The 14,090-nt window shown below is 36.0% G+C and overlaps 1 protein-coding gene across 1 annotated transcript in view; it reads left to right on the top strand.

The window, feature by feature from the left end:
- Window positions 1-3,489: 3,489 nt before the first annotated feature.
- Window positions 3,490-14,090, top strand: part of LOC109395055 (cytochrome c oxidase subunit 7B2, mitochondrial) — a 107,371-nt gene continuing 96,770 nt past the window's right edge. Inside the window, exon 1 of the mRNA XM_019665778.1 lies at window positions 3,490-3,576. The gene's annotated coding sequence lies outside the window, so the exon portion shown is untranslated. The remainder of the gene's footprint in view (window positions 3,577-14,090) is intronic.

Raw genomic sequence — 14,090 nt, 5'->3', positions numbered from 1 at the left:
ATAGAGGAGACAAAGAGTTATGGAAAAAGAAGACAGGTAAGTGCAGTCTTCCATTGCTCAATTCTGAGAGTAAGCTCTGTGAGTGAACAAAACAAAATATATGTAGTTAGAAGTAAGTACAAAGGAAGGGAAGTAAACAAAATATGTGTCATTGGGTTAGAAGGTCTTCTCAAAGGGGACTTGCTTCCCCTCCTTATCTGGAGAGTTCTGAAGGTGTCAGGCTTACAGAAACGTGCCACACAAAATAATGTATATTCTATTTCCTGGTATCTTGTCCAACAGAGTATTTAAACCAGATTTTGAATTTCTGTTGAAAAGTTAGTATTCATGTTTTCATTAAAGTAATTCACGGTGGGTTTTCATATCTTGACCTCATACTTCTTACTTCTGCCATGATCTCATTTTGAAACGTTTGAAACATGTGTAGTAAACAAAATTCTGATGTTAACATGTGGTCAAGCCTGAAAGACAATCAACAATAGATTGTCTCTTGTCTTGATTTTTGCGGGTCCAACATAATCAACATATTTCTCTTAAGAAAATTGTATAAGACATTTACTAATAAAGCAAGGTCACCTGGGACACTAGCTGCTTAGAAACAGGTAGGAAAGGTAACTCCTTCTGATCTTACTTAGGTGGTAATGGGCAAATATCTGATGCTATTCCTCTTGCTGTCCACTTGGAGTACCATCCAGTTGTGGCCTGGTTCATATACAGGCCTGAAATATGCAGAAGGCCTCCATGCTTAAGATGCCAAAAGGTAGGCTCAATGGAACACTATAGATAAAGGTACACAAAATCTGCCTGGTCAACTGCGGCTAACTCATGCTGCTCTTGAGCACATACATAGTAGTGGAAAGTTCTTGTTATAGTTCTATGATTTGCTATATACTATAAATATATAAATATTTTATTATTCAGCAAAACTTTTAATTTTGCAATAAACCTTTTCAGGAGTAGTGAACTTAAAAAAAGCAAAGTGCATGTTTAATGGTATTTTTAAAATTAAATGCCTGTTTGCAAGAAAGCCGATAAATGATATGTAAAGTACACATAATATGTGTCAATACTTATCACCCACCAAGAGAACATTTAAGATATTATTGTGAAAATCAGAAGATGTAGACTTGAAGAAGAATCATCAGCATCTACTTGAAAGGTTAATACAGCAGGTCCTCCAATCACATTGTTTCATTCAACATCATTTCCTTATAACATTGATGAGATATCATAGGAACTTAATCCTTGTTTATATTAATTAGCCTATGGTAAAACTGGTTTCATTACACATTGTTTCCCTTAAAGTAGCAAAACTTATTGACAACGTTAAATGAGAACTGACTAGTTATTTTAAGTAGATCGAACCGGAAGATAAAAACATTAACACATGGCTACAGAAGGCAGATGTACATATAAAACTGTGAAATAGAAATTTTCCTTTAGAATAAATGATTATTCTTCTAATTAGTTTTTCTTAGTTTTAAGAATAAGTCTTCTAGTGCATGTATGTTGAGACATGTTGGTTGCTACATAAATCCAGTTTTACATCATTGTTATCAGATGCTTCAAATGGAAAATCAGTTAAATAATTTCCAATGTTTTTTTCTGTTCAATATATGAAGTCAAATCAAAACTTGAAAATGCATTCTCCAAAAGTAAAATGTGTTATTTTGTTATTTTATATTCAGTTAAAGGATTATATTGAAAATAAAATTATCCCCAGTATAGTGTAAATTTATATTGGGCAGAGCACAAGTTTGCAGTAAAAAAAATAAAAATTCTTATTCAGAAAACTTTGGAATAACTATATCCTTGGAATTGGCTGTGGTGTGCATATAATTCATAAATGCATCCAAAGTGCAATTGACATAGAATTTACAATTGTCAAAATTCAGGAATATAGTTATGTATAACAATTTGATGAATGAAAGCTATAAAACTGCGATAAAACTGGAGAATTGAGAACCAAAAAAAGACTCAAACACAATAGCACATTTCCTCTCTTTGTTGTCCCTGAATAGGATTTTACAAATATTTGATTTTTTAAAATACACTTTGTAAATAAATCCAAATGGTCTATAAAGGTACTGAATTTTTTATAAGCAAAATTTATAAAATTTTGTTGCATTCGTGAAAAATCATTTAGAATTTTTAATCAAACAACTCAAAAATTGTTAATAAAATTCAGATTTTGAAGATTTTTCAGATTGCAGTTATTGAAAAGAAAGCTTGTGACACAGGAAAACATTTAAATTAACCCCTACAAAATCAAAGAATAACCTAAACAGATTCATTGGATTTCAGTTTTGAAATTCTATAATTGTACCTTGGAACATACTAACTTATATAAAGACTGTTTTGGAGCTCCTATTATAATTGAATAAATTCACATTCTTATAGAAATAAAATGAAATCTAAAATGCTTTCCAATGTGCAGCATCTGAATTTGGCAAAACCTTAACAAACCCCATAAATTATGGAAAATTTATATTATGAAGCTTGTGTCATACAAATGTTTGAAGATTGGTATTTTGAATGGAGACAAAAAGACAGTACTTGTGAAAATATTTGGGCTGAAAAATTTACATATTTCAATATAAAATATACAAATGATATTTTTCTTTAGTACAATTTCTCTGAACTTATTTATTTTTTATTTAAAACATTATAACCTACAGTGAAGATTAAATTGAGGTGCTCGGATTTCCCATATACCAATCATAAAATATGTATTTGAGAAGAAAGTAGGCAAATAAAAAATTTAAAAACAATACCATATTAAAATTTTTTCTTCAGAAAAATATTAGTGACCCAGTATTATAAAGTGGAAACACTAATTTAAATACATCACATGTGCCAACAGTTTACATTGTTATTTTTAATTTGTATCACTGTAAGGACATTTAAAATGTTTTTACTTATTTTAAATTTTAGAGATAATTTAACAAAATGAACTTTGAATTGCACTTTTTATAAATTCACCAATGTAACATCTCACTTATTTTTTTAACTTGAAAGAAGTTTATTGCACCCTTTGACTTTCAAAGGTCCTTGTTTGGACAATGTCTTATATGGCTGCTATAATTAACAACCTGGCATGCTTAGTTGTCAGATAAACTATGAAAGACTTGTAGCTCTCCTTGCGGTTACAGCCAATCTCGAAGTTCTCTCATGACCAGGTAGGATGAAGATTTAACTTAGAGAAAGAGCCAGTGAGCTTGCCAAAACGCTGATACGCCATGGAAGGAAAAGACCCCAACATGAGAGACTGCGATATGTTGAGGAGTGGGACCACTTATTCTCCCAATGCTGTTTCCCTCACTGTGGAGGGACCTGTATCAGAACAACACACCTAATGATTCTCAGTCTCATTTCTTCCGGTGGAGGTGGCAATCAGTTATCTGATTGGTCAATTTGAAAAGAGACCGTTGGCATGACCCGCCCCTTCCTTTCCTGTTGGGGAGGAGCTGCCTGTCGGAAGTGATCGGTTTCATCCGCTCCTGCAGGCTGTGAAGTTGGCAGCTACGCAACTACCTCTGCGCCATCTTCCTTTGGATGTTGTCTGTGACGTAGTTGGTAAGTCTATCTAATTCTGCTGTTATAAGCCACATCCTTCTATATCTTCTCTAGCGGTTATGAGGAAATATTTTAGTTTTCCTGCTGCTTTCCTTTCCTTTTATCTCTCTCAGAAAAAAGTGACCTTACTTATCGGGCCTTCCTCACGCCCCAACGTCTAGGAAGTAGAGTGGGAATAAAGAGAAAGTGAAAAAGAGGAATTCTGTGTTGCTGAGTGTGGAGTAAAACTTGGCGGCGTGCTTCTGGCATGGCTGCAGTCGGTGTGAAACTTTGACAGTGTTCTAGGCACCGACCGCTTCGTTTTAGCTGTAATGAGTTGTCGCAGCTTATGGCAGTTTTGTCCATGGGGGAGGGGTGGTTCGTATCTTAGCAAACACCCATTTCGGTAGAGGCAAGTCGGCATACTTCGGACCTCCAGATAGGCAAGTTTTGAAGGGCTCAGCAAGCAAAATCTGACCAAGAGTGCTGGGACAGCCTTATGAAGTTGTCCTAACCAAGGAATTGCCGCTGCTTGACCTAGTACTTGGCATACGTGTTTTTTTTTCTAAGTAGCCTTGATGAGACAATGGTTTGTTTATAGAGTCTTTTCATGTACCACCCTTTTATAGTGCTCAAAGTGTTTTGACTATATCCAGCAGTGCTTGCAAGAACTTTTTAGTGCCCGGCCGACGTTGGTGGCGTAAAATGTCTGCTCAGATTCTGTTTTGATTGAATTGTCTTGATTCTCCTTTAGAATCGAGAGGGAACATTAAAGGGACAAGTCTAGGAGTTATGTGATTTGTCCGTAGGTTTAAAAGTTGCAAGTTCTTGATCTCAAGTGCCTCTGAATTTGATAATTCCGTATGGTCTGATCATGACTTTTAATTGCCAAGATTTAAACTGAGACGCCACCCATAGTTAGTGAAAATCAAATTTAAAAATGAATGAGAGCGCTTACTGTAAAGAACGTATACCTTCTTCTTAAATTGAAGATGAGGAACAACTCAATAAAATTGCAAAAAACAGTGGCTAAAAAAGCAAGTAAAGATTTGTGCTTGGAATGCTCTGGCTATAATGATTTTGTTTAGGAGTTCAAGGTGTTAGAATGATTTAAAACTTATGTTTCAGGATTAATAGAAAAATGGAAACAAAAGAAAAAAATAGGACGAAAAAGGGATGATGTAAAAAAACATTAAAAAGCATCTTAAAGATTGGGAAAAACTAGAAAAATCTGTTGACTACACAAAAAAGTATTATTACGTGATTTTCAAGGTCATATGGTCATTGTATTGAGTTGTCGGAAAAGTTATGACATATTTTTTCAATGTTTTTCGTTGTAAAAATGAGTCATGACTTTTCCGACAGCCCAATAGGTTTGTATGGAGGTATAGCTTGTGCCTTGAAGGAACATGCCCAAGAATTAGGACTCAAGACATGGCTCAGCAAGACATGAAGCATATATTGAAAGGAGCCAGGCAAGAAGATGAGTTAAGACAACGCTTGGATGGGCTTGATGTTGGTCTGATGGTAGAAAAGTTCTTCCACAGAATTATCTATCCCAAGGAAGTAGAGGAGAAAAGACTTGTTTAAACAGTAGGTGTTTTTAGTAAACTCAGAATTTAGTGATTTCGTTATTGATGGTAGAGATGATTCTGGAATTTAAGAAATAGAGGGCTAAAGTCTAGAAAAGACAAAAAAGAAAGCATGTATCCATTTCCACCAAACAGCAATAATCCTATTTAGAGAAGAGACCAAATTAATATGCAGTTTAAGCAGTTTGAGACTCAATTCCTAAACATATTAAATAGTTAATGTAGTTGAAGGATAGAAGAAAAAAACTAGAGCTATATTGCATTGCTGCAGAAATATATGTAGCAGAAAAAAACGCTATTCAACACCTGAACAATTCAGTGATGAAAGACAGTGCCTAAAGGAGAACATGGAGGAGGTATTCGTTCTCATAGGGCCTCTAGGGCCTCAGGCTTCAGAAACATCAATTGTAGCTTCAGTTCAGGAATCTGTTGAGAGCGATTTTCCAGCCATAGCAAATGTGATAAGAGAAACCTTCCTAACAGGCAGGTTTCACCAGCTTAGCAATTCTGCAACAAGAGGTTGTGGAAGAGCCACTGTGGTATGTATAGGATTGAAAATATCTGCTTATGGGAGATTGTAGGCCCTGTTTCTTAAGATAAAGTCTCCATTTCCAGCAGTACCAGAGCACCAGAAACGGGGGCTTGAAGGAGGGAATGGAAATGAAGAGAATTTGAAAACATATTGCAGAGGAAAAATTGTACATCAAATAAAATCTGGTGATCTTGATTTCAAATTTTTAAACTTTCCTGGAAGGAAGGAATGTCTCAGATGTCATTGTTTGAGAGAGGCAGCAGCATGTTAAGTACATTTTGCTCCCGTGTATGATGAATTCATAGTGTCAGAATTAATATATTCATAGGTGTTTTCTGGAATGTATGTTACACAAACTGAAAAACATCCTGGTGAAGCTGAAACCAAGAATATTTCCAGGATCCCTTCTTCTTTTAGATGCCATTCAATTCTGATTTCTCAGAACATGAAGTTTTCTGGGGGATAACTATTCTAGGATCTGGAAATGGCTTGTTTTTAAATTTAATGGGTGTGGGGCCAGTTTTAAGTTTATATATTAATTTACTATTGTTTTAGAATCATGCATCCAAACTAAACATGTCATAGTTTACAAACTAAAGTGTTATAAAAAAAAAGTATACAAAGACAAACCTTACTTCTATGCCCTGCAGGTTTTACTTTTTTAGTTGTTTCTTTAATAAACACTTATTAAGTACATGATACTGTCCTATGTACTTTGCAAATGGTAACTCATTTATTTTCAGATATCAACTCTGTAAGGTAAGAATTCATATACTTTCCATTTTATCGATAGGCTCACAGGGTTAATTAATTTGCAAGTGACAGAGACAGACCCAGGCAGTCAGGCTATAGTGAGACCAATTAGGTAAAGTATTTCGTAGGTTCTATATTATGTCCACCTCCTGTGTCATTTTTTTAAAATGCAAATGCCTGCAAATCTGAATATATATTTTTATCTTTTTTTTTTTTTTTTAGAAAAAGAAACAAATTATACACTGTTCTGCACCTTGTTTATTTGTTTGTTTAATTGCATATTCTGGAAATATTTCCTTATCAGTATGTAGATAACGTCTTATTTTTTTTATAGCAGCATAGTATTAATTAATTGTGTGAATGTATCATAGTTTATTTAACTATGGACACTTGAGTGATTTCCATTCTTTTGCAATTACAAATAATGTGTAATAAGTAAGCTTTATATGCTGGTCATTTTTGACAGGTGTATCTGTAGTATAAATTTTTAGATGTTGAATTGCTGGATAAAAGATAAATCCATATTTAGTGTCATTCATATGTTGCCAAATTCCATAAATCTTTTACTGTTTTGCATTCTTCTTACATGAAAGCTCTGCTTCATCATAGCCTCATCAACAGACTATTGTGAAATGTTTAGATTTTGGCAGTTTCATAGGTGATAGCTGTTATTTCAGTGTTGTTTTAACTTTTATTTATTATTTAATTATACGACATGAATCAGTTGAATATCTTTGCATAAGGGGTATTTACATTTATTGTTCTGGGAGCTGGCTGTCATGTTCTTTGCCCATTTTCTAGGGAGCTTTTAGTGTTTTATTTCTGTTTGACATCTAGCTGCTATTTTTAGATTCGGTGGACTTTTCCCCTGTGATGTGAGTTTCAAATATTTTTCCCCAGGTGGGTCCTTTGTCTTTTGACTGTGCTAATTTTTTTAATGTAGTAAAATATGTCAGTACCATATTTTCTTTTTTTAAAATTTAAATTTTATTGTGGTATGAAGCTTAACATAAGATCTCTCTTAACAGATTGTTTTAGGTATACAATACAATTTTGTTATAGACACAATGTTGTGTAGAAGATGCCTAGAAATTATTTATCTTGCATTACTGAAACATTATACTATTGATGAGCACTTTCCATATGTGCATCCCTCTATTCCTGGCAACAGTGGTTCTACTTTCTGATTCCATGAGTTTGACTATTTTTAAAATTAATTTATATGTTGAACTTTTATTTATTTTTAAAAATTATTTTAAAAAATTATTTCTTTCACTTGTATTTGACATTCAGTATTATTTTATATTAGTTTCAGGTGTATAGCATAGGTTAGACATTTATATAATTTATGCAGCGATTCCCCATGATTAGTCTGGTATGCACCTGACACTATATATAGTTGTTGCAACATTATTGACTATATTCTCTACACCGTACTTTACTTCCCTGTGACTGTCTTATAACTACCAATTTGTATGTTTTAATCTCTTCACCTTTTTCACCCAGCTCCCCAGTACTTTATTTTCTTTTATGAGTTTTGAATCATATTTAGAAATGTCTTTCTCACTCCAAGTTTATAAAGTGTTGACCCCAAGAAAGAAGATACTTACTAAGGAGGGTTCCTGGTGCCTAAGTGGGCTTAAATTTAGAACAGAGCCCAGCATCCATTGCCAATTATGCAGGAGAGCAAGCCATGCTTCAGGGAGAAAGAAGCCTGCATTAAACTACCTGCTGCCTGCACTGACCTGCCTGCCTGCATTGTGTTCCAGCTGGCTGGGCCAACCCTTATAAAGTTGCTCCTGGAATTGTATTGGGTCGTCGGAAAAGTCATGACGTATCTTGTCTATGTTTTTCAAAGGTCATTTATTTATATAAAGAACACAGATCAATCAATGATATATTGCCCATTTTGTTCGATAACCTTTTGCCATCTTTCAGTGAGCTTCCTTGTTCATAGAAAGACCTTTCTTTATTTGCGAAAAACTGGAAAAGGTGCTGATTTACAGCCTCATCTGAATTGAACGTTATACCACACAAAGAGTTTTGAAGAGAGTGAAACAAGTGGAAGTCTGATGGCGCAAGGTCAGGGGAGTGTGGTGTATGTGGAAACACATCCCATCCAAGCTCCAATCATTTTTGACGGGTAATCAAACTTGTGTGTGGTCTCAAGTTGTCATGATGGAATACAACTTCTTTATAATTAACAAGCTCTCGATGTTTCTGGATGATGGATTTGTTCAAACTGTCCAATTGCCGACAGTACACACTGGAATTGATTGTTTGGTTCCTTGGTAGGAGCTCGAAAAACACGACACCTTTAAAACCCCACCACACTGAGAGCATAACCTTCCTCTGATGAATGTCTGCTTTTGATGTTGTTTGAGGCAAATCATCATGTCAGGATCAAGACCGTTTGTGCACCACATTGTTGTAAACAATCCACTTCTCATCACCAGTTATCAGTTGCTTCGAAAAAGGATTGTTTTCCTCATGTTTAATGAGCATATTGCAGATGTTTATACGTGCTGTCAAATGAACTTGAGTTCATGCGGAACCCAAATATCGAGCTTGCTTATGTATCCCAGCTTTTTCAGGTGGTCGTGAACGCTTGAATGATGGATGTTCAATGTTTCTGCAATCTCTCGTTTTGTGTAGCGCGAGTTTGACTTGATCAATGCCTTTATTTTGTTGTCATCAACCTTGGTGGGCCTTCCTGACCGAGGAGCGTCGTTGAGATCAAAATCACCAGCACGGAATTTCGTGAACCATCGTTGGCACTGACATTCTTGTAGAACATTGTCACCGTAAACTTTATGCAACTTTTCACAAACTTGACATGTGTTCTTCCCTTTGTGGAAGTAAAACAGTAAAATACGGCAAAATGCACAGTTTGGTCTTCCATCTTCAACTTGTTGTAAAATTTCCAAAACTCAACCAAGTCGCTCAATTTTTTTTTTAGAATGAAGCTAGAACTGTCCAAGCTGTCAAATGGCATAGCAAATGACTAGTACTTCCAAAAATGAACTAGTGCCATTTGTTGTGAACATGCATCATGACTTTTCTGATGACCCAATACTTCAACTAATAAGACTGAGTCTATCCTTATCCAAAGGGAGCTGAGTAGCTATATTCTCATTAGCATTTTTACCTATGAATCAGGACAGTGCTTTTTGGACCAATCAACCTGTGAGGATTTGGAGACCTCACATGTATGAGGATGGATCAATCAGGGACTAGGGGTGGGAACTTCTTTCTGTATAAGGCAGCTCCTCTCTGGCTTGTAGAGTGCACTTTTCTTTTCCACAAAAGACTGAAGCTCCCCTGCAGGAGCTGAGACATTGAAGACATTCTTGCAGGACCAGAGCAGAGCAGAACAGAGCAGGCCAAGTGGACTAGAGCAGAGCAGAGCCGATCTGCATCTCCTGAAGGCTGCCTCCCTAGCAGCCCTGCTGTTCTACTCCCCTGCGGTATCACAATTGAGCCGTTTACACTGAATGGTTTCCTTCTTCACCACACCCCAAATTGGAGATTCCTGTTGGAGTTGAATTGGTGCCATTGGTTGACAAAAGGAATTTGTCTGTTTTCTTTTAGTACTTACAGGGTGTCATTTTTCTTTGCTTTTTACATTTAAATCTTTGATTCTTTCAGAGTTTATTAATGCTGTGGAGTATGATATAGATTCAACTTCATCTTTCTAGATTCTTTGGACTCTAAAATATAGCTAGTAAAAACTTGTATTTGACATGTAATTTCTGAACCTCTGAAGGAACGATACCCATTCCACACATTGAGAATGCCTCTGACTAAGAGGAAGTAAAAGAAGACATTCATCAGGATGAGTTTTGGACTTTTACCTAAACTGTGTGATTTTAAGGGCATGAGATTTTGACTATATAAACTTTAATTCCTTTGAACCTTAATTTTTTTTTAACTTCCATGGCGATTTAATCTCTGGACTTTAATTTTTTCTTGGGAATTTAATAATTTAAGGAAGTTACTTTCAAATTTGTGATGTCTCTATAATATTAGAATTTTATTCTTAGGATTTAAAGTCATTTGATTTAATAGCAGTACTGCTGATAGAAATGCTGGTCATAAATTGGGATATGAAATCGAATTGGGAATAAAATTTTAGCTTTAGCTGTAGAATGAGTACAGATTTAATTAACGTGGTTTTTGGCTGTTTTGGTGGATACTGGGGTCAAAAATCTAAACTGCCAACAGTAGTCCCAGAAGGATACCCAAAGTTGTAGGTGGGGTAGGTGACTGGTAAAGGTAGGAGCAGGAATGTCCTACTCCTTTGGGGGGAAGCCACTCCCTGGCTGAGCTGAAGCTTAATGATTAAGCTCAGTGGAGAGTATCAGTGTGTGGGAGGTAGTGTAGAACACTTCCTCCCCACTTCCAGTGTTTCCTTTCTGTGTAAGATTCATTATAGCATGTCTGGACTCTCAACCTAATTTCTACCTAAGTAGTTCAGGCAGTTATTTGATTATTGAATTGAGAAGAAGAAACTGAGCATCCCCTCTTCTCCCCTTGTTCTTGAGATTGAGAGGACAGGGGAGAGGGAGAAAGCGTGGGGTTCTGCTTTTATTAGGGTTGAGCTTGGGGGCCTAGGGTTTGAGGGCTCTCTCTTGATTGGTGAATTTAAAGCTTAAGAGCAGGAATTTAAAGTGTGGGAAGAGAAAAAACAAGCAGCCCAAATGGTCAGTTATCTAAATCAATCAAGGTCTCTAAAACAAAGGAAGCTAGAGTGTGGCCTGGCTCTTCATCTAGTCCTGTGGGTGGCATTGTGTTTATCCCAGAGAGCCATCTTAGAAATGGGTGCCTCTTTGAAGTGGATGCCTTGGCAATCAAACCTTAAATCTGGCACTTACATTACAAAAAAGAGAAAACCAAGCTGTCAGGGCTCACAGTACAAGTGGTTAGCTACATCAAATTTTGATATGAGGTAAAAGAAAATGAGGCCTGAGAAATACTCATTCTTCTGGTTTAAAGTAATACCCATGGTGGGGTGGATTGTGAGATAGGGAGGCCCGTACTCTTACATCCGTGTAAATTTGCACATTAAATCACTGTCACCTACTAGTGCAGAATGATTTGTCAACTAAATTGTGAGTGAGCGATTTAATTTGAGCAGTGGAGAGAGGTGGGATAGGAATGTGATAGAAGAGCAGTGCTGAGTTGGCGTTATCCTGAGAGGTGGTTGAGAAATCAGAATACTTGAGAGACGGATGATAATTTGCTGTTTCTTAAACTAGTGTCTTCTGGTACTACTGGGAGCAACTTACTACTCTGTATCTTAGCAGAAGCCCAAGTAATGTTTATCTGGTGGGGGATAAAGTATAGGTGACAGAGAAAGACAGCTTTTCCTAACACTGAAGAGGGTGAATGCTTAGCATTCTGTTAACAGAGAGAAAGACTTCGACTGAACTCGTGTGGTTGATCTTTTTTTACGTAGATAAAACCGAGAATACATCTGGAGAGTTATCAACTCCTTTTCTGTCTAAAGACTTGAAATAAGAGTGGTGGTAGGGGAAGGGAGGGGAGAAGGGCGTTGGAACCTATTTTTACAAAAGAGCTAGCAGTTCATGACAGGACCCACAGCCGGACTGACCTGTGTTTCCAGACAGTTGTCCCTGTCTTGACCCTATTTGTTTCTGTTTCTATAGTCTGTGCCCCTGGGGTGAGGCTAAGGACAAAGGACAATTGGGAAGCCAGCCATGGCCTACAAAATGGGCCTTCAGTTGTCATTGTAATGGTTCTACCATTTCACCTTAATTTAATTTCCCTACCTCCAAGAATATATCTTGTTTTGTAAGTTCACAAGCTGACACATCATCCAGAGAGACTATTTATTTTCCCTACCTTCTTCACACAAAGGCTAAGATTATTCTTGCAACAGTAATCGAGATCTTCTGTCTTTGGGTTGCAAAGAAAATTCATTCAACTGTACTTGAAAGAGAAAATTGAAATTTGTCTACAGATGATAACGCACATTTTCCTCTTTCAATTCTGTCTGCTCGTATCAGCTGAACTACGTTAATAAAAACAAAAGGTGCCTATTGCTTGCTATTGGCAAAAAATACAAAATTCAGTTGCCTGAAACTGTGTTAGGTGTGCTGAGGTTTACTACTATTATAGAGCCTTGTATTTTTGTTTTTAGCACCTCTCTTTCTCTCTCTCTGCCAGTGCTAGTAGTGTGGTACAAAATGAGCCAGGAAAATAGTCCCCAGGGGAAGGTTTTCCCACTAGCTTTAATAGCAGAGCAACTGTGAATCTTCCAGAGACATGACCAAATCTCAAGTGGGATTAACTTGCCTATCTGCCTGTTGTAACCCTTTTACATTACTAATATAATTGTTTTAGGAAACAATTCTGTAGACTTATTAGCATGCCCAATGCTAGCTTTAATTATTTATTGCATTTATTGGGTATGCAAGTCATGAAATTGCCACTGGGTGTGTTTACCAATAGCACAATCGCCACAATAATACAAGATATCTAAAAATAAAAGTAGGTTGGTACCTCTGAGATAGAGATTTCCATAAACAAAAGACGTACTGTAGATTTTTCTTTTTTCCAATCAGACAATCTCATGGGCATGCTGATTGTGAAACCATAGTCAAATTTATAGAAATGCAAAGCTAAGGACAAAATAAAAGTTCATACTCATACATACTCAAAAAATAATTCAGTTTAGCCAGCGCTGTAATGGGAAGCCAGTGGCACAAGTCTAGGCAAAATTGTGACATAGCAATAGCTTATCTTTAGGTACCTCTAACTTCCTGTTTGTGTGCCTAATAATATCTTCTTCTCCAGAAGCCTCGTTGATTTTCTGTCCCCTTCAAACTTATTTATTCTGAAGATGAGATAAAATTTATTTACACTGAGTTTTATTGATGATGGTGGTGATGGTGCTATAGAAAGAACTCTTTGAGACCAAACATCCCTAACTTTGAGTCCACTTTTAGTCATTGTCCCAGCTATATGATATTAGTGAATAATTTTTACATCAGGGAGATTTGTTTGGTGCATCCTGGAGCTTATATAATTTTGGGGTCCCTATATTAAAAAAATACAAAACTGTGTAAATTAGGTAACACAGTGAGTATTTATAATTACACATTAAAATGATAAATACAACAAAATCACCCAAAATAAATTTAACTGGCATTCCCCAAATTTATTTGTCCATAAAAAAATTATTTCCGTATTTATGTGGGTTTATTTCTGGGTTCTCAGTTCTATTTCATTGGTCTGTGTATCTGTTTTTCTGCCAATACCATGCTGTTTTGATTATTGTTGCCCTGTAGTGGAAGCTGAAGTCAGGGAATGTGATACCTCCAACATTGTTCTTTTTTCTTAGGATTGCTTTGGGTATTTGGGGTCTTTTGTGGTTCCATACAAATCTGATGATTTTTTTTGTTCTATTTCTTGAAAAAATGCCATTGGTATTTTGATGGGGTAGCATTAAATTTGTATATCGCTTTGGGTAATATGGCCATTTTAACTATGCTGATTCTTCCAATCCATGAATATGAATGTCTTTCCATTTTTTTGTGTCTTCTTCAATTTCTTTTAAAAATGTCTTATAGTTTCCAGTGTATAGGTCTTTCACATCCTTGGTTAAGTTTATTCCTAGGTATTTTATTATTTTT

Source organism: Hipposideros armiger, unplaced genomic scaffold (assembly GCF_001890085.2).
Source record: "Hipposideros armiger isolate ML-2016 unplaced genomic scaffold, ASM189008v1 scaffold_452, whole genome shotgun sequence".
NCBI lineage: Eukaryota > Metazoa > Chordata > Mammalia > Chiroptera > Hipposideridae > Hipposideros > Hipposideros armiger.
The sequence above is the reverse complement of the archived record's forward strand: the minus strand, read 5'-3'. Positions and strand labels throughout refer to the sequence as shown.